Source organism: Ursus arctos, unplaced genomic scaffold (assembly GCF_023065955.2).
Source record: "Ursus arctos isolate Adak ecotype North America unplaced genomic scaffold, UrsArc2.0 scaffold_19, whole genome shotgun sequence".
NCBI lineage: Eukaryota > Metazoa > Chordata > Mammalia > Carnivora > Ursidae > Ursus > Ursus arctos.
This window is the reverse complement of record NW_026622863.1, coordinates 10,807,643-10,832,760: the sequence shown is the minus strand read 5'-3', so window position 1 is coordinate 10,832,760 and position 25,118 is coordinate 10,807,643. Positions and strand designations below refer to the sequence as shown.

General features: G+C 42.7%; 1 pseudogene; it reads left to right on the top strand.

Annotated features, from left to right (window-relative positions):
- Positions 1–2,505: 2,505 nt before the first annotated feature.
- Positions 2,506–23,362, top strand: LOC113251724 (60S ribosomal protein L10a-like; annotated as a pseudogene).
- The last annotated feature ends 1,756 nt before the right edge of the window (positions 23,363–25,118 follow it).

Sequence of the window (25,118 nt, the reverse complement as noted above, 5' to 3'; positions counted from 1 at the left end):
CTTGCAGGACAAATAGGAGGAGCGTCCTGGGCAGACAAGGAAGGGAATGTTGTTGCAGTCAATCTGAGGAAAATCCAGTTGCACTGGGTGGGGCTGAGAACTTGGCGCTAGCCCCAGGTTGGTGATGCTGTCGAAACATGCCATTTATGACCCCTGTAATCTTGGCCAATCCTCTTTCTACCTCTGAATTTCAACTTCCTCAAATGCCCACCTGACGAAAATAACCTTCTCTCCATTAACAACCCTGAGGGTTTTGGAGCGATCCAAATGAGGTGAGTTTGTGATATTTCTTTGGAAATTGGGAGGAGTCAAGTATTATATAAAATAGAAGAGGTGATCATTTTAAATCCTGTAGGTAAACCCCAGTGAATGGTGTCTAGATTGGGTTACTGTGAGGGACCGAGATAAAGCTCTAGGGACATGTTCTCCCAGGAAGGTGGGGGTAGGGCAACATAGAAGGAGGAAAAGTCAACATACGTGCGTCATTGAGGTTGCTGCCTGGCCAGTGGGGGTTTGCTTCCACCAGGACCTCCCAGAATAGTCCACCCAAAGGATGGGAGGTGAGGCATATTTATCCATGGATTCCTATCCTTCTACTGAAGGGCTGGATTACAATGGTCAAAAGACACAGTTACCAGGGAATGTTCAGATATCTGGTTCAAGTCCCAGCTTTTAGCTCTAATATGCCTGATAGTTATAGGGACATAGTCTCTTTCCCCTTTTTTTCTCCTCTAACTCTTATTAATAGAATACATGCTGGGTAAGATCCGCACAAATTAGTGCTACGAATTTGTTAAAAGCCTTCTTTCTCCCCCCTGAGTTTTGATGTTGCTTCTTTTGAGGTAATCTTTGTCATCCCCAAACATTCCCACAGAGCATTGGTCTGGCCAAGAAGTACATCCATAATCAAAATCGAATCTCCTGTAACCAAACTATGATTAGATATCCAAACAATTTTTGAGTTCAAGTAATTCCCTTATTAAATAGGAAACAGTACGATGGCTTTAGGTGGACTGTGCCTGGAATTCTAAATTCTGAAAGTCCTTTGAGGGTTTGATAAATGTGCACTTTATCATAGTAAAACATGCTAAAAGCAATATAGAATTTATATATATATATATATATATATATATATATATATATATATATATATGCGCGCATGCCTCCTACTGGGCCTTGAACATCCAGCAAGCCTAACCTATCAAAAGGATGCTAAAAATAGTCTCATCCACAAAGAGGTTCTGAAGTGTGACTTCTGATAAAACCACTGTCATAACACCCTGCTGTAATTTGGTATCTTCCACATTAATGAAATCTCATTTTTCATCATCTCTGATGAAGTTTGTCTCTATAACATAAGGACAATATGTTTGCATTTTTAGGATTTCAATAAGAATGCTTCCATTCACAGTTCTGTGTGAGATGCCTTTTTATCAACCAAGGTCCTGCTGTCCCCAAGTTTAGTAGCTTTGAAGGTGAATATAGGAAGGTAGGAAATTTAGGCCAAATGTGTGACCTAATTATTTGAGTTTCTGGATGTGGCAGCTGTTCATGACTTGAGCTGTTTCAACTGAAACAATTAGCCACAAGTCCTTATTCCTGACTCTTCCACATCCCTGAGTAGCTGCTATCCCCACTAATTAGCTAAGTGATCTTCGGCAAGCGACTTCATAGATGGGAAATTGAAGGTCAGAAAAAGTCAAAAGCAATGCTGCAAAGACCTAGCATGATGCTTCGCGTGTAGTGTGCACTCATTCAGGAAGTATTTTGAGCATCTGCTTTGTGCCTGGCACTGTTCCAGAGGCCGAGGTTACCGTGGTGCCCTGGCGGACAAAAGCTTATGTTCTGATGGAGGAAGGCAGACAAAAGCAAGTCAAGAAATAAGGATTCCAGGCGGTGGGGATTGGGGATGACTTCTGAGACTGACGATCCAGGAATGTCTCTCTGAAAAGGGGACATTGGAGCAGAGTCCTGAATGACCAAGGGTCTGTCCCTGAAATATCTGTGGGCAGAGGGAACGCCAGTCCAAGATCCTTAGGCGTGAGCTTGACATCTCTGGAGGAGGGCATGTGGTGTGTACTGACCAAGGGAGTGGTAAGCAGTGAATTGTGGTAGGGCCTGGATGGTAAAGGGCCTGGAAGCTGGGAAAACCATCTTAATATTTGAGCCATCCTGAGATAGGAGACCAGTGTAACATCTTAAGCAAGGGAGTGGCTGGATCTGATCTAAGGTTTCATAAGACCACTGTGGATGCCTTGTGGAGAATAGAACCCTGGGTGGGGAGGAGAAGTGGGGAGGCCAGTTGGAAGGCTATTACCATAGATGGGACAAACGTGATGGGTGGTAGGACTAGAGAAGGAAATGGAAAAAGTAGGGAGGCAGATGAAAAGAAGCTCTGAGCTAAGGACTGGAGCATCATTCGATTATCGTGGAGGTGATCCCAGGAAACACTGGTGCAGGAGGAGGGGGGTGAGGCAAGAGGGGAAGGCAGCCAACTGGGGACACATGGCCAAGCAAGTTACCAGCCTGAACAAGTCCCCTTGGCTGGCCGTGTGTCACGTTACGAATATGAGCAGCACCTGCCACAGTACCAAATGGGTAGATGGACCTGTGTATGCAGCTCAGGCGAGATGTCAGGACTTCTCTGCATATAGAGAGTCCTTAACGCCGTGGGACTGGGCAGGGAGAATCACCTATGAAGAGTTTGTGGGTGGAGAACAGAAAGCCTCAAGGCTTAAAATCCACAAGGCACCAATGTTTAGAGATGGCCTTGAGGAAAAATTGGAAAGAGTAGCCATTAAGTTTGGAGACACATCAGCCAAATGTGGTGCCATTGGAGCCAAGAGAAGGTTTGCAACACGGTGGGCGTGATGAACCATGTCAGATGCCTCTGAAGGTAGAGAAGCTGCAGAGAGCGAGCGAGCATTGGATCCTACGACTCCCTGGTGCCATTTCTAGCAGACGTTCGATTCCTGAGGTTATTATTGTGATGATTAGATTCTCCAAGATCACAGATTCTTTTCTTGTGAGCTGCCTTTTGGAACCTTATGAAACAGGATTTCCACATGTGTCCCCTGAAGCTGCAGAACTCATTCCCTTGAATTCTTAATAAGGGGCTTCATAAATCTTGGTCGAATGTATTTTGATGAATCTTCCCTTCAGAATTAGGACTTTTCTTGTAGCAGGAAAGTTCTGGACAGTGGGTAGACAAGATGTCTCAGTAAAATACCTACTTTGTATCTTTGAAATTCTAGGAGCAGCTTCTGCTCTGGAAAACGTATCTCCCTGGGTTATAGTTGTAACAGTGGCTATTCTAGAACGTGTATCACTAAGTTAGCTCTATGTAAAAGTCTCTCAGAGAATAAAGTGACTTGGGTTTCTTAAAGGCTTATCAAGGCAATGCTCCTCCTGAGAACTTCTATACTCTTAGGTTTTAAAGGCACAGAGTCAGAAATATCAGGCATTTGAGACTCCACAGTACCTAGGAATACACATTAGCTTGCCTTCCTTTAGATGTTTACCTGCAAAATGAGATCTGAGGGAGGACTTCTTCCCCAAGCCTGAGAGTTTGTTTAGGTCATATAGAAAAATGTTAATATTGTAGAAGTGAAAGGGTTCATTGAACAGGACCCATCCCTAACCCCTCTCAAATTAGCCACTTTGGCTGTACAATAAATCCATATGACTTCCTCTTAGTCTTAGAGAGTGTTCCAGGCAGACCATCTGAGCCATTTTAATGTCTTCTCTTTATTGTAGTCTTTCAAGGAATGTCATAATCCCATTCCTGTCTTAAGATGAGGAAGTGGAGCCAAACGGAGAGCTGATCGTTAAGACCAGTTTGTCACTTTTGGGAAACAGTTGTTGAGGTAGCCAAAGTAAGTCACTAAACAATTTAATGCTAAGAACTGAAATCCCCCAACGCTATCCAGGATTTAATTTTTATCAGTTCAGATGAGAGGAATGTTTCAAATCATCTCTAAGCAGTGAGTTCTGACTGATGCTTTTGCTGTTTCTTTCAGCTTTTGTATTTCCCAAGAATCCAACATCCTATCTCATGCTTCTATAGCTGGGACTTTGCCCTTACCATCATTGTGAAAAAAATTTGGTAGGAAGAGGGGTGTGGGTGTGTGTGTGTGTGTGTTTGTGTGTGTGTGTGTGTGCGTGCATACACACATGCAGATATCTTCTTGCATGTATGTTACATAAATTTTTATATCTTGGCCTATATACTATTTCTGTCTGTTTTACAAATTGTTTTGCAGTTTGATTAAAAAATTACAAGAGTTGCAGATCATTTTCAATATTTTGAGTAGTGTATGAAGCCAAAATTACCCTCTCTCTAACACCTTCCATGGCTCCCAGCCCTCTTTGCTTTCCATACCTGTGTCTGATGCTATTGTTGTGAAGACATCTGTCATGCTGTCTTATATGTTGGTTTTCAGTGTCTGTGGATGGGAAGAGGGAAGGTGACAAAGACAAGGTTAGAGCTCTAGTTTAGGAGTTGTGGGGTGGAAAAATGGACGATTGCTTTTCTGTCGGTTCAACCCTTGGGTTATGCAGTTGGGCCATAGATAGTAAAGGAGAATTTATTTTTCATAGCTTCTTTGGAGCTAACTATCCTCTTTCGATTCAGAGAATATGTATGTATTTCTGAATCAGTCACACTTAATGATACAGCACGAGTCCGTTCCCTCTGTCTTTGGGTCTGTAGTCTCTGCCCCCCAGTCTTTGGTTTCCAGTGTTATAGACCCTCTAGGCCTTTTGCGTATCTTTGTGGGCATTTTACTGGGAGGTTTGGAGTATGAATATCAGTTAACCCCCATGCCAAACTGGAAGTCCATGGAAGGAAGGTAAAACCTTCTGAGAGGGTATACATAATGTTCCATTCTATCTCAGACGCAGCTACAGAGAAAACTGTACTGGGAAGTCGAAATTGAAATGAAATAAATATTGCATTTGTCCTACTTAGTAAGAAACTTTGCGTGCTGAGACAAAGAACAGTTTTCTTCTTGTAGTTCAACATTGTGTTAAGTAAAAGGTTGAATTATAAATATCTGTAACTTCTTTCAAATGTCTCTGATTTTTAAGGACTCTCCTGATTGTTCATTCAGTTTTTTTTCTTTTTTTATATCTATCTGCAGTGTTCCTCATTAAAAATCAGGATATGAGAAATGATAGGAGAGCTTGAAAGTTTAAAGTACATTCAAAAGTGCTCAAATATTTCACATTCTGAGTCTTTATTTCTCCCCATTTCTAAAGGTGCCTCTCTAATTGTGGCCCTTTTTTTCCCCTGTGTTTTTTGTTCAAGGAGTACCCCCCATATGCCAAGCCCTTGAGGCCTGCCCCTGGCTTGCACTGAAGAGGCTCTCCCATGCTGGTGATCTGCAGGCGCTCCGGGGGGGAAGGCACGATACGAAATGATCAATCACGAAACCATTTTACTGTCATTAAAACCTCTTTGTGAGTGATCACTGTTCTTTCTTCACATGAGATAAAAATTAAAGACAAGTTGAATAAAAAATAATTGCTCTCCATTTCCAAAGGGGAAATGTCTCTGAGGAAAAAGAGGGAAGAAAACTTTCTCAAAAAAATTCAACCTTTCATTGAAAAGCACTTTATTTTTCCTCAGCTATCCCAACCTGTTATTCCCCCCACAGGATGAGATGAGTTGAAGCAAACACAAAATTTAGAGTGTTTCACTCAAGACCTTGTTCTCCAGATAAGGCAGACTGTTCTGTGTTTTTCCATCTGCCTGGAATGTGCACAGGCCACGTCACGATGAGATGTGGCAAACGCAGATTCCAGAGTTTTCTCAGCCAAACGGGGATACATACAAATGCTCACATACCATCACACAGCCCTTAGACCAGGAGTGGGCCTCAAAATAAAAGGGCTTTGGAGGCCTTGTTAGTTCTCTTATAAATGAAGAATTATGAAACATTGTCTCCTTAAAGCTAATCTCGCAGCTGAGTTTGAGATTCTCTGGGAAACCAATGGCAAGAGATAGTGAAAAAATTTGATTACGCCCGATGAAGTGAAGTCAAGATTTTAATTTTTTTTTTCCTTCGAGAGTTTTGCAGATTTCTACCATGAGTGAGGATTTGCCTTGAAAGGAATTATATGGTTGAGAGATGAGGAAGTCCAAGAAAGGAGTGTCTTTCTTGGCCTCAGGTGATGAACTTCGGAACCTCAGTTTGTCCGCCCGTGAAGTAGAAGGGTTGGAGCATGGGACCCTTACCTTGACCAGTGTTGATACTAAATGCGATTTCTCAGTGTCATGCTATAAACAGCTCTAAAGCCATAAGGAAGGGAGCCTTCGATGAGATAACGGTATTAAAATTTCCTCATTATGAATTTAAGTAGATGCATTGCAAACAAGCCTGGAAAATAGAAAAAAGAAAGTGTGTGAGCACACCAGTGCAATTTCACCACCAGAGAACAACTATTGGTGGCATCATAATGTATTTCTACTAGTACTTCTAAACATCAGCTGTTTTATATAGTTGTATGCTCTTGTGTCTAGGTATTTTATATCTCAGGTTTACTCTTAGCATTGTAATGATCTTCCTTATTTGTCTTTGTGCATTTTCTTCCCCATCTCCCTTTTAAGAGCTGAGCAAATATATTTCATTATTTCCCATTGCTGGGAAATTCCTTCCAATTTTTACTCTTACAAATAATATTATAATAAATATCTTCATTCCTGTGAAAGCTGGTCTCCCTCCAAATCAATCCCACTTTGAAAAAATAAAATTGTTTGGTTGGCTCATCATCCAGAACTCTGGCTGATCCCATGGCATACAAGCTTTGCTTTATCTTCGTGTTTATAGTTAACTTGCGGTGATGTTTGTAAAATGCTTACAGATTTGTTTGCGCCATCAACCCCAAATTAGATCTGCCGGTCACTTGAAAGAGCTGACTGAGTACAGTTGGATTGGAGAGGCTCATAGTAGAATCTTGTTTGAAAAGGAACGTGGAATACGCCGTGTACCATAACCCTCATGTTGTAGGGAGGAAAGACTGCCTCCCTGGGGGAGGTATGGCACCTGCTTTCTCTTATTCCCACTCTCCCCAGTGGCAAACTGATTGTCACCCCCTAGGGTGCGGGTCCCTAACTGGTGGTAGAGGAGATAACAAATGACCAGTCCACCAGCACTATCTTTCATGCTTCTCTCCAGCCTGCAACAGTTACTTGCCAATAATATAACCACTGAAGAGTGTTAAATTTCTTAGTGCTGTGAAAATTGGTATTAAAAGAAGTACTTTAAAAAAGAAATGGGAGCTTAAGAGCTATAATAAAAGAATAACCCTTAAAGCAAGTCAATTGGAAAGCATAATGAAGTTGATAGTGGTCTTTTTCGTTTAGTCATGAATTTGTTAGAGAAAAAATGACTTTTCTGAAAACCACCATCTGGGCCATAAGTAGATCCATTAACGCTGCTAAAGACACCAAGAAGGTTATGCTTGCTGCCACGGCAGGTCACCCCCATTGCATTTTAATTTTACTGCATTCACTGCTCAGATTTTCCCAAGTCTCGTCCACTTGGCCGAGCCAGAAGGCTCTTGTTACTCCCTAATGGATTGTAATCTTCAGGGTGAACTTGGCCTCTTGAAACACGAGTCCCCTGTGTTACTCAGACCTCTAAGTGTTGACAGGCCTGGAGAGGGGCTGGAGGCTCTAACAATTTCATTTGCTTAATGCTGCTGCCTGTCAGCTTCCATCACATAAGCCTCTAAGGGACAGAGCGAAGTTTTGGGGTGGAGTTATGTTTTGGCATGTCAGGTTCAGGTTTATCCTCACTTACCATAGATGCGATCTTCTCCTTTCGCAGGAAGAAAAATCTATTTTAAACATAGTTGACTCTGGAAGTCTTTTTTCCTCAAGTTAGGAATATTCTTGTTTGAAACTCAAATAAACACCCTGTGACTGATTCAACATCTGAAGAATTGAAACCTGTATTAATCTTCTGCATATTAGAAATTCATAGTAGTTGCAAAATAAATACTCATTTCCTTTTCATCATTCTGAATTTTTAAAGTTTTAGTCTATATAACAGTATTAATCAACAGGTATTTATTAAGCTCCTACTTTATATGTGACTCCTGCTTGGTGCTAGGTATGTGATTATAGCCCTCTTGGACATATTCTCTAGGGACTTCAGGGATAAGGACTAAGGACTGTTTAAAGTACTTGAGATGTGGGAAAAACTATTTCTATGTAGGCTTTGGTCAACCTCTGCTTTAGACGTGACAAGTAAAGTTGGGTGAGCTTGAGGGACTTGTTCCAACTTGCCCAGGGTCTTAGTGTCAGTGGCAATGTTGGGAGTGGAACCCTGGTTTTGGAATTCTTAATTCTTTTCTGCCATGTCTTACTTTTTATTCAACACTGGTAATCCTACTTCTGCCTTGGTTGGGGTTTTCAGGTTATAAGCAACAGAACCTGGTTCTGACCAAATTTAAGCAAAAAGGAACATCTTGGAAGGATATGGCGGGGTTCACAAAAATAAAGGAAGACTTGAAGAACCAGATCTCTAGAACGGCTGGCCTCACAGTGGCTCCTTGCCTTTGGAGGGCAGAAATGAAGAGGCAGTGCCTTCTGGGAGCCACCATCAGAATCATTCAGCCCCAAGAGTGTTCAGGCTTTGTGTTAATGCACTCATGATTCAGATGCCAGGAAGGGACATCTGATGGATCTAGCTTAGGTCAGCTACCCATGCCTTAATATGTGGGGGCGGATGGGTCACTTTGATTGACAGTCCCAATAAGACTGTATCCATTGAGGGTTCCAAATCAAAACCAGGTGCTATTATCAGATGAGGGGGAATGGATGCACATTAGGCAAAACCTACAGAGCTCCAGGACACAAATGACTATTTGCTCACGAAAGCAAGTCTCATAAGTACACAGGGATTGCCTTCTCCCAATATTTACCACTCAGTTCATGCCTGTAATTGTATCTCTGAGTCCCGTACTCCCAGCACACTTCGACTTTACAGGGAGGATGCAGATGTCTAAAGGGAAAACCTTTATGACTCCCCCGCTTTGCCTGAACATTTCTCCTCCCTTTCAAGTGTTTCTTTTCTAAGACTGTGACTCTTCCTATACACTCCAGGTCCTACCATCATCCACCTCCTATGGGGGCCTTGCTACAAAAATTCTTTCTTTACCCCACATCCCCATGACCCTGTGATGTGGTTGGTGGTCCATTTTTTACCACCAGGGTAGAGCACGAGACTCTCAGATCACTCCTAAATTCTAGTGTCTACTTCCAGCATTGACCTAGGGATTTCTCTCTCAAGAAAAGGAGAATCCAGGGATAACTGAGATGTAGGAGAGAAACCAAAATATGGGCATGTGATGGTCAGATGGAAAAGTCAAGCAAGGAGGGATTAAAATTGCCAACTAGGGAAAGAAATGCAGAGTAATGTCATGTATCATGGAGAAAATAGTATGGGACTAGTTCCAGGGCCTTTTGAAGAAGGCTTACCAGATTGATTTGGATTCATTAGATGTGGTGGCTTATGTCCTGTGATGATTGGTGGTGCCCCTTAGGGTCTGATGCCTCCACCTAGATGGCCCACCTTAAACTTAGTATGACTACATATCATCTTCCCTAGTTGCCCCATACTTACACCAAACCTTTTTCTCATCCAGTTTCTCATCATTGCTTCTCCAACTACAACCAATGGACCTTTCTTCCTCTTTGGAAAGCTCAGCAAGGCCACAAAAGAAACAGAGTAATTAAAAAGAGTCTACCACAGTCATCTCATGGACCTTTTATTCTGTTTTGAATATTTACTCTCAAGCACCTTGACAAGAGTTCCTCCATCCTGACTCACACCCCAGATGAACTACTTCCTCTTGAGCCCATGACTCAGCTACTGGGAGTAGCTTATGATCTTTTCTTTCCCCTTCATCTCGGTTTGGCATGTCAGCTTCTTAGTAGTCCCCACTTGCTTAAAGGAAAATTTTTAATGAAACATTCAATCTGCAGGTGACTGATGACCTAGGCACTGGTATCCATGGCTCCTTCCTAGAGAAATTGGAATTTACCAGATATGAGACCTTTGTGGAACCATGGTCATTCCAGTCATTATGATGAAGAATGTATTGATCAGAGGGCATTTGGTTGTAAGTAATAAGACACCAAGTAAATCGGCCAAGTAACGGCTTTATTGTAAAGATGCACAGAAGTCTCAAAAAAACAAAGAACTGGGCTTCTTGGGAACTGCTAGGTCTTCAAGTGACCTTCTCTCCATCTGCTTTTTCTTTCTGGTTGCATGTTCTTTCGTTGCTAGGAGGGTCTGCCTCATTGATCTCTTCATACCTTTCCTAACAGTAAGCTTGTGTGTGGCTTGACATCTCTCCTTCAGATGCTTGAATGAGACAACTGGTGATCTCAGAGTCATTTGGTGCAACTGTGGTCCCATAGGCCCTCCTTGTCTGCAGGACTGGTTGAGAGGGTGGGAGGTATCCAAGGGGAGGGTTGCGGTCAAGGATGCTCCAAACGTGTGTACTCAAAACCTCCCTCATCAGGGCATCCCTCTTCCTTTATCCCATATCTTGCCTCTGGTTTCCCAGTACTGAACTCTTTAACTGTGATACATAAAACCTCAACTGGATGCCTCCATTGGGCCTAACACACCTGACCTTGTAGGGGTGGAAGACTTAGCGCCTACACACCAAGGGGAAGGGACTCTCAGGAAGTCTTTGTCTGTCTCTGTGAGAAATAGTACTGGAAACCGATGAAGATCCATTGCTTCAACCCGACAGCAAGATACTTAACATAGTTACTAGCTGTGCTAACTGATTTAATGAACAGGCAACATAACAAATGAGCATGTTTACCAAGTTAACTTGTGAAAATGAATATCTGTAATTAAAGCGGCTCACAACTGACAGGCAAACAGGAAATTATTGTTATTATTATACACAAATCATCTTAAAATACCAGAACTTAATAAATGGGGGAAAAAACAAACAATGGCTAAAACTGTCTGCTAAATAAAAAGTAATGACGAACACCTGTGGTCTTTTTATAGGACTCCAGTGGAGATTTTTTTTGAAGACCTAATTATGTTTTTGTAATGGTACCATTTCATTATTTCTCTGTAGCATTATTAAAAGAAAATGTCCATATTTTCTCTGTGTAAAAGGTCTGGCACACAGATTCAGGCGTGGAGTTTCCTTAAGGCTGAAGACACCCTGACAGTTCTAGCTACTTATTGGCAAAGAAGATAGGCCTTGGCAGGGCTGGGTTTTTCTCTTTGGTAATATTGGAACCTGGCCAGTGGATAAGGGTGATGTAGACCCCTTCAGACAGATTCTGTCAGCAATTAACTGAGAACCAGTGTAGCGAAGTGGGTAAGAGAGCCAGCTCTCCAATGAGCCTCCCTAGTCTTGAATCCCAGCTTTGTCCCTTCCTAGCTGTGTATCCTCTGGCAAGTTACTAAACCACTCTGTGCCTCAACTTTCCCACTTGTAAAATGGGGATAATCCTTGTACACATCTAATAGGATTATTGTGTGAACTAAGACCTGAAAAGAGTGTATTGTACTTGGCACATTAGCTACAATTATTACCTGCAAGTTACGATTCTATGTGTTCTTTAACCAAGGAGCTTCTAGGAATGCAGCCACAGGATGCCCCAGCCATATCGTCAGGGAGGAGTCCATGGCGAGTCAATGGCAATATGAGTGGTCTAGATCTACTGAGTTGGGAGTTTATTTTCTTTATAGCACGGAATGCCATTTGAAAGTATCTTGCTTGCCTATTGTCTGCCTCCTGTCACTAGAGTGTAAGCTTGGAGGAGGGAGAATATTCCAGGACTGACAGTTACACAATTCCAGCAGGTGCTCTTCACGCTGTCATATTGCGCTTCTGTGCTACAGGACTGTGATTCACACCGAGTGTGCAGGGTACCCCTGGAGTTATGCAACATGATGGTCTTGAATGTCCCAAAGGGGCCTCAAATTGAGTTCAAAATTGGCCCCACTCCCTTCCAAAACTTCTCTCCACTGTGACTCACCATTCTGTTCGTGGCCGCAGCACATGTCCCATCATCCCAAGTAGGAACCTTGGGGAGCTGATGATTGAATACAACAAGTATTTCAACTTCCTTCTTCCACTTCTGTTCCCTTGTGACCCTCTCTCCATGTAGAAGCCAGAGTGCTCTCTTAAACCTAAATCAGGTCACAGCACTCCCCTGCTCATGTGCTCCAGGGGCTTCCCATTGCACACACCATAACATGCAAACTCTTTACCGTGGCCCAAAAGGCCTTATCCTGTGCCACACTCTCTTGATCACACAGGTACACGAGTTTCAGAAGTGTGGTCCCTGCACTGTTAGGATCATTGAGAGCTTGTTAGAGATGCAAATCTTGGGCCCACACCAGACTGACTCAAAAAGAAACTCTGGGGGTTGAGGCCCAGCAGTCTGTCTTTTAACAAGTCTTCTAGGTGATTTTGACATGACACTGGCATCTTTCTCTTCCTCAGACTGTTAATGTCCTTCTGGCTGAAATGCTCTTACCCTGATCTCCATGCGATTTGTAAGACCAGCTCTGCTTCGTTATTCATTTCAGTTAAAAATCAACTCTTCAGAAAGGCTATTCCTGACCACTCCACCGAAGGTGACTACTCCCCTTGCTGTCACTGTTGCTGACATTACCCTCTTATATGCCTGGGTTTTATTCTCTTTACAGTCCTGAGCACAATGTGAAATGATCTACCTTGTCTATTTGCCTCTGTTCTTCCACCAGAATTTCAGCTCTGTACAGATAGGCACCTTCTCTGATTTTGCTTCCTGCTATATCTGCAAAGCTTAGAGGAGTGCTTGGTGGACATAGTAGGTGCTCAGTAAGAAAGGACCAAGTCAGTGGCTCTATGCACATTTTAATAGTTATGTGTGACAGATTGAGTCATTGACCTCAGATTTTCACCCATCCCCGATTCTACGTTCTTTGCCATTTGACTCTACATCTCTTTCCACTGGAGAAGGAGTTACTTCTGTGGAGTCGCTCCAAGCAGTGCTTACATGGAGCAGATTTAGACTCAACATGCAGTGTGGAGCTGAGCCCAGCCTAGATCAGCCGGCTCCCAGCCAACTCTCCGCTTTGTGAGCAAGGAAAAATTATTGTTGTTTGAGGTCACAGAGTTTTGGGTTGGACATTAATAGGTTGTTGTGCCAGTTGCTCATAGTGTGCATGTACACTGTATGTGTTACTTACCATTAGAATCTGAAAGAAGCGGTAATCAATTTTGTTTGCAGCACAAGGGTAAGAAAAATTTGAGAGGAAGTAATTCCTGAGCAAGTCTTTTTGAAAACGAAGTAAAAGATTGCCTTCTAGGTAATAGGTAAGATAAGGAAGAGTATTTAGGCCAGAGGAATTATAAGAGCAAAGGCCTTCATTAAAGTGTATGAAGCTTCAGGAAAGGGGCAAGTAGGTCATTGGGCAGAAAGCACGTGGGAGAGCAATTTGAGATGAGTTCTTAAAAAATAGTAATTATACCTTCCATTTGTAAAGAACACTGCAGCCTAATGAACGTTTTCACATATATTCTCTTTGTGCTCAGATGCCCCTGAGGCAGTGCTCAGTAGAGTCTTGGAGAACCTTGTTTAGAATCCTAGCATCATGGCCTTGGGAAGGGTCCTTTGAACATCTCTCAGCCTCCTCTTTGTCATCCATAAAGTGGTGTTACTCTCAGGGCTGAAAGAGATGAAGTATGTACAGTGCCTGATGTGCACCAGGTACTCAAAGTCTCTCCCCTCCTCCATCCCGTTTTACATCTAGAGAAACTGAGGCTCAGGTTAAGCAACTTGTCCATAGGTCACATTGTTCAGAAGTGACATGTTTGGGGTCATAATACCCATGTTAGGGCTCTCTCCTTGATGCGATAGTTTCATCTGGCAGCAGCTGAGAGATGACCCAGACTTGGGGGTGGGAAGGTGGAAAGATGAAGACACCATGTTTTTGTTGTTTTTTCGTTCCCCATCAGCCACTCTGGAAGCAGTGTTCCAGGGAAATGCAGAAAGCCACATATACAGTAAGTGTTAATCATCCAAAAGGTGGTGACAAGAAAGGAATATATCGATGAAGCCAAAAAACAGGATGTCACCTTCCATTTCTCCCCTATACCAACCCCCCCTCCATCTCTCTCTCTCTCTCTTTCCCCTATGGGTGGATCTGTCTTGGATCTATCTGCTTCTCTCCAGCAGACCCCATGCTACTTATCACTATCTTGGCCTGCAAACTCCCCTGCATGGTCTGGCTTTGACTGTTTCTCCAGTCTCCTCTTGTACCACTCTGCCCTTCTGGAAGGCTTTGGCTACATGGCTTCTTTGCTGACCCTTGGGTACACCTTTCCTATCTACCTTGAATGCTTCTGCAGTTGCTCTCTGCTTGGAATGATTTCCCCAAGCTCTTCACCTGCTAGAAAGGAAGCAAATAGGACAAATGACAATGGTCACAATCTGGACTCATATTTTGTTTGTCTTTTTTTCTCCAATGAAATATAATGTCCACCCCCTTACCTCTCATATCCCTTCTATACCTCCAGTGTCTGGCATCTGACAGGTGCTTGAGAAGTCCTTGTAGGCTGATTATATTCAGGAATAAGACCAAGGACAGATCCTGCTAGACCCTGCCAAGAGAGCAGGTGTGAAGCAAAGTGAGGAAAGGTTCTGAGGAACAGGCAGTCATGGTGGATCTTTATGGGCCACCTGTGGCTGTGGGCAGGGCTGGGTCGGAGTCGTTAGACCAGGAAGAGGATTCTAGTGTGGCTAGCCTGGTGTGGGTGGCACCCCATGCACGATCTGCTTTTGTACCCAACTTCTGTCAAGTACTGTTCATCCTCTGTTTCATTCTCTTGGTCCTGTTCTTGGTTTTCTATAAGATTGAAACAAATGTGGCAATAAAAAATGGTGGGAGTATAAACTGTTAGAAACACTTCGGAAAATAATTTGGGACTGTTTTACAGAATTGAACATTTGCATGCTCTCTGATTTAGCATTTCACTCCTTGGTAGGTGTCTCAGAAATATCCTTGGATGTATTTACCAGGAGACTTGTAAAAGAATGTTTGGGAGCAATCCAAATGGGAAACAGTCCAAATATCTATCACGTGAGAATAGTTAAATCAACTAGGGTATTGTTACAGAATGGAACATTATATAGCGAAGATAATAAATGAATCGCAGTTATGTAGATCAACTATAAAAGAATCTTATAAACATAAAATTAATGAAAAAGCAGGTCTTTGGAGACATCATATAGTATTTTTATAAAGTTCAAAGACTAGCAAAATTAAGCAGTATGTTTAGGAAGACACACACATAAAAACTAAACAGGAAAAAAAAAACAAACCAATGAAAAATCTTGCCTCTAGGGGTGGCAGTGAGCTGGGATAGAGAAGATGCCTACGAGGAGACACAATAGTGGTTAGCATATACTGGGTAATGGACTCACAGGTGTTCATTTTATTATATGCCCCATGATTTACATACAAAATAATACCTGTAAAATATATTAAACATTACATAATAGATTAATAGAAGTTTCCTGGACCGGGAGTCAGGAAGATTATTTGTTTTTAATTTTAAATTGCCATGGATTATAAGGTGTATCATCTACTTAATAAAAAGCTTTTTGGGAAAGAGGGAGAAGAACTGCTGTTTAGAATCAAGAAATTAGATTTAATGGATCTCTTTGTAGAAGTTAAACTCTCAACTTTGCTAAAGTGATACAAACCTAAGAGTAGTGCTATGGCGGGGGGCACCTGGGATAGCTTTCAGGACAGATGATTCTTTGGGCATTTTTTTTTTTAAAGATTTTATTTATTTCTTAGAGGGCACAGAGGGAGAGTGAGAGTGAGAAGCAGACTCCCCTCTGAGCAGAGAGCCCAACGTGGGTCTTGATCCCCCAGCCCAGGGTCCTGAGGTCGTAACCTGAGCTGAAGGCAGATCCTTAACCAACTGAGCCACCCAGGCGTCCCTCTGTGGGCATGTATTATTTCTCCACTGTTCTTTGTCCTGGAAAGTGGATATAAATTTGGGGGGGAAAAGAATTACAGAAAATAGAAATATTCTTTTTAAGTTTTAAGAGTAGAGATGGGTGAGATCAAAGACAAGAAGTTTGGACACTCCTGTGAAGATTTCTTCCTTTTTATTTTAAAAGAAGGAACTCAAGTTTCCATTTCTCTTATGACTTTATTTTACTTCTGGGTCTGATCCTGGACCTGAGCTCAATTGTATATATAGCTTGTCTAAAGAGATAAGTGTGGGGGTCTAGAATTTAAAGGAATTGATTCAGGCTGTTGAAGCAGTGGTTCAAAAAAACTTCGTGCTTTACTAAAATGGATCATGGGAAGGTCGCCCTACCTTCTTACTAGTTTCTGTCAGACCCCTTAAAGTTTGGCAAAGAATTTAAAGAAGTTCACGTGCTGTAAAGGGTTCTACATACCCCTTGAGCTATTGTCCCCAAAGGAATGGGTCAACTAGAAACCATTTCTTCATGTCCTGTGATTCCCTTTGGGCTATGGTCACATTGCACAAAAGAAAAATTGAAGTCAGGATGAATAAAAGAGAAGAAGTGATCAAGAAGTGGCAGGAGACAGTCCGCTGAGTAGCCAGCTGTGGTGTCTTTCAAGCAGCTCTTGTTCTCTAAATTAAAGGAGAAATTGAAGACATAGTCATAAATATAAGACAAAAGTCAATGACAATGCAATGAAAATCTTACCATTGTGCTCATAGAAGCAGCCCCCTGGTGCCTGAGTTAAATAAAAGAAGGCAAGAGATAACTATTGTGTACATTACTATTGTGTGAAAGTTCTCCTCTCCAAGAACAGACTGTACAACAGAAGGGGTAAACCCACATTGCATATGGAAAACTGAATGCTCGAAAGGGCAGGATAAAGCCCTATGGGACTCCGTGGCCTTGAGCCTCAATGAAAGACAAGGGCATGTTGGATGAAGGAATTTTGCAGCCATGTCTGTGGAGGGGGCATTTTTGCATTTATGGGAGCTGATGAAAAGAGGTGCTCTTTGACCTGGAACAATTGGAAAAGAAGGTTCTAGAATTCTTGAGTTAGCCCAAGGGAGAAAGATGCCAGCAGTGTGGCTGGGAAGAAATACTTGAATACTCTTGGAAGGCAACAGCTTTGATGTAATTTCTGTGTAAAGTTGGGGAAGCTACGTACACCACGTAAACCACAGTTTTCCTCTTTCTGCAATGAAGATAGCAGTCCTCATCTTATAGAATTGTTGGTTGGATTAGATAAGATAAAAAAGGAAAACAGCATGATGCTCACTCAGTCTATGGGGCTGGCGCCATGCAAGCAGTGTGAAATGGTAAAGGTGGTAAGAAATCATATTGATAGAGATGACACACTGTCTCCAGGCAATTTAGTCTCTCAATCCTTTTCCACTCAAAAAGGAGGCTTTCTTTCCTAATTTATTCTGACCCAAAGAATTACACCCTTTTATGTAGACAAAGTGTTATTTAGAGATTTCCAATATGCCACCTTGATTTTACTGTGTACATAGATGAAAAGTGGCTTGCGTAGATTTTCTTTTTGATATACCATGATCTCTCAACATTTAATAAAAAAGACTTATTTTGACCAAGACAGCCTGTCAATTCAGTCAAACATCTAATTTGGCAGATCTCCCCTCCCTCGACCAGAGTGACAGGCTGTTTGCCAACTTGATCTGATCAACTAAATGTTTTGGTGCCTCATCGATACAGACTCAGTGATTTTTTTTTTGTCTTTGTTATTTGCATGGACAAAGGTACTGCATTTGAAGAAAATGGGTGATCCTGGTGAATTTAAACCATTTGCTTTTGTGTTTGCTTCTTAACTTGGTCCTTTGAGGGCTTACGATCCAAAGGGGATAGGGAGGACCTAGAAGATTGGAAAATGAATCTGGAATGGATACGAGGTAATTAATTATCATGCTCAGAGGTTGGTGGTTTTAGAATGGAAACCATGGGCAGCTTAAACATTACTTGGAACTTGGCCCTGAGGACCCATCTCCAGGGTATGGGACAACCTGCTACAAGTTGTAAGGAAACCCTTTCTGTCTCCAATTTCTGTACCCATTGCCCTTCTTCCATCAGTGTAGTGGAAATTAAATTCTCTCCCCTCCCAGCTTGTATTTCTCATTTTCTTTAAGAAGTAATTCCATAATTTCCTTTTGGGGAATTATCTGTCTCTAGCCCAGTATGAGCTAGCTTTGTTATACTTTAATCAGGTTAGCTTTCTGTCCTCTTCCTTGGTCAAAAGCTAGGTCCCTGCTCTCCTGGGGCTCAGAATCGTTGGCATTTTAATGGCAGAAAATGTATTAGGAGCATATTCATTGCAGTGGGGGAGCTACAAGAAGATTATGCCATTCCTGCTTTCCAGACCCCCAGTCCGCCCTGCTTTCTGTAATTTTTCCGAGCTTGGTTCTCTAGCCTTCCCACCAATTCCGGAATCCTAATCCCTTCCTCATATTCTAAGGCTTCCTTTCTAAGTTAGTCAGAATCGATTTATGTGACTTGCGAATGAAGATGGCCGCCGGCTGCTAGTCAGCAGACATTCTCCTCTCTATATTGAATGCTCATGGGTCTGCCTTCACAGCAGAGGCTGATTATATATGTTCACTTTGTGGCATCTCTTGAAGTTAGGTACAGGAGGCTGTATTTGTTATCTTCGGCTGCTGTAACAAAGTACGAAAGCTGGGTGGCCTAAGCCACAGGAATTTTATTGCCTCAGTTCTAGAGGCTGGAAATCCAAGATCAAGGTGTCAGTGGGTTGGTTCCTTCTGAGGGTTGTGAAGGAAGGATTTGTTCCAAACTTCTCTCAGCTTATAGATGGCTGTCTTCCTTCTCCCTGTGTCTTCACATCATCTTCCCTCTGAGTCCAAATTTCCTCTTCATATAAGGACACTGGCGGCTAAGACCCACCTTCAAGATGTCACCTTAACTTGATTACCTCTGTAAAGACTTTATCTTCAAATAAGGTCACACTCTGAGGTACTGGGGGTTAGGGCTTCAACACATAAATTTTGGGGAGGGACAATTTGACCCTTACAAGTGGCCAGGTAACCCAGTTCTAACCAGAGATGCAAGGGGACTGTTATTTCTGGGAGGTAGTTTTTCTGTGTGGCAACAAAGAGAGATGTATGAAGAAAGGGCTTATTCTCTACCTTCTTGCTTTGGATGCTTTAGTATTAGGATATAATACCCAGGGTTATGGCAGCCATCTTGTGATCATGAGGTAATAAGCTGGAGGCTGACTATCTACACATGGAGGATGGTGGAGTAAAAGAACAGAAGGTAGAAAATAATATGGATCCCATATATACAATGGAATATTACTCAGCCATCAAAAAGAACGATTTCTCAACATTTGCTGCAACATGGACGGGACTGGAGGAGATAATGCTAAGCGAAATAAGTCAAGCAGAGAAAGACAATTATCATATGGTTTCACTCATTTATGGAACATAAGAAGTAGGAAGATTGGTAGGAGAAGAAAGGGAAGAAGAAAGGGGGGGTAAACAGAAGGGGGAATGAACCATGAGAGACTATGGACTCTGGGAAACAAACTGAGGGCTTCAGAGGGGAGGGGGGTGGGGGAATGGGATAGGCTGGTGATGGGTATTAAGGAGGGCATGTATTGCATGTATTGCAAGGTGTTATACACAAGTAATGAATCATGGAACTTTACATCAAAAACTAGGGATGTACTGTATGGTGACTAACATATAATAAAAAAATACTATTAAAAAAATAAAGAGTAAAAAAAAAAAAGAAAGAAAAGAAAATAATATGTATCCTAGATGCACTGCTGAACCGATACAGGAACATCTAGCTCCAAATTTAGATATGTGAAGTAATTGTTTAAACTATCAACTACTGTCACTTGCTATCATTTCTTCTTGAGATAGAAACCTCCCCAGATCCAATAAAATCCTCAGTGGCTTATGTCCTCATGCCTTTTCTCACTTCCTCCATATTCACAGATTATTACCTTAACCAGAATGTAAATATCCGATATCACATCTGATCATAAAATTTTAAGGTCATCCATCTGGGTCCCTTCTCCTACCGTATCTGATGCACAGATTTCTCCTGACACCTGGGTCAGTGGCAGAATAAGCCCACAGCTAAATGTCCGTTGCATTAGGTCACCCTGCCCTCGGAAGTACTGTTCATTTCTTTGCCATGTTTTCCTCAAAGTTTACTGGGGGCAGTTGGGTAATGACATGAGGTCGTGAAGGAGTGTGGGTGTGAGGCGGGCTCACACAAGCTAACTCTTAAATGAGGATTTCTTTTCCTTTTGTGTTTTATTTAATTTTAATTACTTATTTATTCGAATTACTCTCCTACAGGGAAAGCCGGATTAAAGTCCGTGCTTGTATTGAGGAGGGAAGAGATGAATAAAGCAATTAAATTCCTTCTGGGGAGAGTGAAATACTTACCTCACAGGGTTGTTAGGATTAAATGAATTAATACTACCTATAAAGTGCGCAGTACAGTGCTAGGCTAGGTAAGACTTTCTATGTAAGTATTACCAGTTAATGTGCAGTTTACCAGTTTATCATGCTGCTGGTTGTTTATGTACTTACGGGAAGGCTGGGACATTTCTGTAGAATCTACAATAGCCTGGAATAGTGGTTCCCAAATTGGACCATGTATTAAAATCAACACTAGTCAAGCTGATGCCCAACTCCACCGATGCGGAACTCTGGAGTTGAGGCTCCAAAAATCTGCATTTTTAGACTGTTCCCCATGTGGTTCCAAAGAAGCCAGCCTCACACTGTATGTGGAAATTGTTGACAATCCAAGGGCAGTGGCTACTTTTTGCTTATCAGATCTTAGCTATAGTGACCACGGGCCAGGTGTCATGGGAAAACCTTTAAAAATCATTTATTCTAGCCCCTCATTTTGTGGATGGGAGGTTGAAGGCCAGAGCAGTGGAATGACTCCTGAAGCCACACAGCTAGTTAGTGGCAGAGATGGGACCCAGCCTCTCACCTGGAACCTTTTCTTTGAGCTTCTTTCCTCCCTCTTATCCTCTGCTAAGCTATACGCTCACAAATGGCAGGATGGGGCTATCTTCTTTGTTTCTCCTGCTGTCTTGGTGTCTAGAACAGAGTAGGGCTCTAATACTTATGTTTAATGGTGAACTAATTGTACTGAAACCATTTTCTTTTACCTCTCTGACTCCTGTGCCCAGAAGAGCTCAGTTTTACAGCAGGCTGGGGAGTTATGAGCTCTGCAGTGATGGGGCTCAGTCAGACAGGGAAGAGGAGAGGTGGTATCCTCTGTTATGTGCAGACTGATTCCTTAGGACTTTTGGGGTTCTCATGGATGGAAACTTTTCCTCCTTTGCTTAGAACATCATCTTGGCCAAGATACTTTTGGTTCAAGGTTAAAGAAACCAACCAGAGATTACTTAAGTAGGCGGGGGGATTTATTGAAAGGAGACTGGCTTATCCCATGGAGCCCAAGGACCTCAGGGCAGACCATGTTCAGGGAGTAGAAAACTGCTAGGGACTCAGGCCACTACGTCTTCTCCTCTTGCATCTCTACTTTTCTGTACCTGCAGATATTCTTTCTCTGCTTCTCCAACTGCAAGGCCCAAGACGATCAAGCCATAATTTCTAGGATTTCCCCCTCTTCCCAAATCTTCCCTATTATTTATAGACCTAGGCAAAGCTCTCTAGCTGCCTCCAGGTCACAATTCCAGATTTCTTGGGAAACGCCTTTATTTGCCCAAGTGTCCATTTGTGCTTGGGTTAACTATGGTTAGGGCCTCTGAAGTTCCTAGTATTAGTATTATAGAATACTAACTTGAGTGTCAGAGTAGTTATAGGCCGTATATAGGTCTTGTAGACAGTCTGGAGGGACGTGTGTATACATGTGTGTGTGCGAGCTGGCAGACTCTGTAAACGGTATCCATGAGAGGTGTGTTTGTCAACTTTACTATGAAAACAAACAACCCCCCAATCTCAATGACTTATGATGATAAACATTTACACCTCACTTTACATGTGCTGTGGCTCTGTGCCATATGTCTTCTGAGCTAGGACTCAGGTAGAAGGAGCAGCGCTTATCTGGGAAATGTCTCTCGCATCACAAAGAGAAAAGAACAAGAGGCTGGACCAAAGTATGCCCCCAAAGCTTCCCCTTGGAAGTGGCTTGGCTGGAGTCTGCTCGCAGTCCACTGGCCAAAGAAGTGCCACATCCAAACCTCCCAACGAGGTAGAGGGCAAACACTGCCTCCAGGAAGGCTGGGCAGGTCACCTGTTGGGCAGTGGGATCCTCTACCAGGGCAGGGTGCAACCCAGTGTAACAATAACCGTGGGCCACAGCAGGTTTTAACAGCAGCAGCGATAATTGACCTTTAACAAATGTTTAACATGAGCTAGATACTGTGCTAAGAGGTTTATGCAAATTACCTCATTTAATTATCCCCATAACCTTATGAAGTAACCACTGTTGCCCTCACTTTATTGACTAGAAAATGACAGCTTACAAAGGTTAAACAACTTGCCTCCTGCTACAGCCCTTAAGTGGGGCTGCCCAGATCCCACTGGGGTGCTGCCAGGGAATGCCACCTGTACCAGTTTCCTGTGGCTGCGGTAACAAATTGCCACAAATGTAGTGGCTTAAAACAACTCACATCTAGCTCTTTTCAGTAATTGCAGCACATGGCACCATGAGCAGCAGTCTCCCCCGGCATCCTGTACGAGGCGGTGCGGGAAGTCTTGCCCGGCAGCCAGTACAAGTGCCTGAAGGTTTTGGAGACGGCGGAGCTGCAGATCAGCTTGAAGAACTATGACTCTCAGAGGGACAAACATTTCTTGGGCACCGTCAGGCTTAAGTCCCCTCCCTGCCCCAAGTTCTCCATATGCATTTTGGGGGACCAGCAGTGCTGTGATGAGGCCAAGGCTGTGGATACCCCCACATGAACATTGAGGCCCTGACGAAACTCAGCAAGAATAAAAAATGAGTTATGAAGCTGGCCAAGAAGTATGATGCCTTTTTGGCTTCAGAATCTCTGATCAAGCAGGCCCCACAAATCTTGGACTCAGGCTCAAATAAGGCCACAAGTTCCCTTCCTTGCTGACCCACAGTGAGAACATGGTGGCCAAAGTGGATGAAGGGAAGGCCACGATCAAATTCCAGATGAAGAATGTGCTGTGTCTGGCAGTGGCCATTGGCCACATGAAGATGACAGATGATGAGCTCGTGTACAGCATCCACTTAGCTGTTAATTTCCCGGTGTCATTGCTCAAGAAGAATTGGCAGAACACGCAGGCTTTATACATCAAGAGCACCATGGGCAGCCCCAGCACCTGTACCAAGGCATAGCTTAATAAACCCTAGTGCTACCAAAAAAACCAAAAATAAAACCAACAAACCCAAACCAAAGCCACATCTGTTATCATACAGTTCTAAAATCTGACCTGGGTCTCACTAGGCTAAAATCAGGACTACATTCATTTTCGGAGGTTCTAGGGGAGAATTCATTTCCTTCCATTTTCCAACTTCTAGAAGCTGCCCCCGTTCCTTGATGGTGTCCCCTTCCTCCGTCTCCAAGGTCCACAGTGGTGGGGTGAGTCCTTCTCACATGTTACTCCAACCCTGCGTCCATTGTCATTTCTACTTCCCTCACTTTCTCCTCTGCCTCTCTTCCACTTTTAAGGACTCTTGCAATTACATTGAGTACACCCAGATAATCCAGGATTATCTCTCCGTTTCTAGGTCCTTAATCACACTTGCAAACTTTCTTCTGCCATGTAAGGTGACATATTCACAGGTTCTGGAGATTAGGATGTGGACATCCATGGGAGACTTACTCTGCCTACCACATACACCCTTCCTTTGGTGCTGTATGTGGCCTCCAAGAAACCCCTGGAAAAAAGCACAAAGATAACCATCCCTCCTGCTCTCATTTACACCAATTTTTTCCCATAAATTAAGAGCAATTGTGCTTATGCACAAATAAAGAGAGAGAAAGAATAATTCAGGGAATCAATGTAGGGCTCAAAGCTGACCATCTATTTGTTAGTTGTGTAGGAGAGAGAGCCTATTGCTGGCTCTTAGAGGGGAAAAACCAACTTATTTCATTACTAGTGTTCCTGGCATGATGCCATAATTAATATATGGTAACAATATTACTAAGAACGAAAACATACAATTATGCCCTTAAAAATGTCAACATGAAAAGTAAACTTAATAAAAGATAGGCACAGAAACATATATAACAGAGATTATCTTTAATAATGAAATTATTTATGATCAAACATTTATGCTTAATTTCAGTTCAATTCTAAAATAGTCACAGTAATGTCATGATTAAATATTAATGCTAGCAGAAACAACCTAATTGGGAGGTTATTAAAGCTTCAAATTAAGTTTCTTTTTCTTTTCCTAACCAAAAAGTTCTGTCTAGAAGGGCATCAGGGGATTTCCAGCACATGTGTTTTATTCGCATTGATTAGCTGGGCTGAGAGAGGGACCGCGTCACGAGAGGTTAAGCCCAAAGTCCCAGGCAATATAATGAGACATTTTCTGTCTCTCCTTTGAGCAGACAGAGGAGTGGTTACTACTCCTGCCTTTCTTGGTGCAGGGGCGGGCAGCGCTTTGGGTATAACAAGTTATCGATTGCTGCCGAGTAAACCACCCCAAAACTTAAAACAACCATTTTATTGCACACAGTTCTGTGGGTCAGCATTCTGTGCTGGGCTTTAGCCCATCTCATCTGGGGTCACTTTTGGTTGCTTGTCTGGAGCTGGGTGTCTATGATGGCCTAACTCATGTTTCTGGTGATTGGTGCTTGGCTGTCAATGGGGTCACATGCCTCTAGGAGGCTAGCCTAGGTTTCTTTATATGGTGGCTGGGTTCTAAAAGCAGGAAGAGAGAGAGAGAGAGTAAACCCTAATTCGCAAGTGCCTTTTGAGCCTCTGCCCAGGATATGTTTGCTGACCATTCTATTGGCCGAAGGAAGTCACATGACCAAGACGACAGTCCCACTGGGATGACCTACACATGGGCATAGATAGAAGGAGGCACGATTCACTGGACCATGTCTGTATCTATCTACTACATGGGGATTTATCTAGCA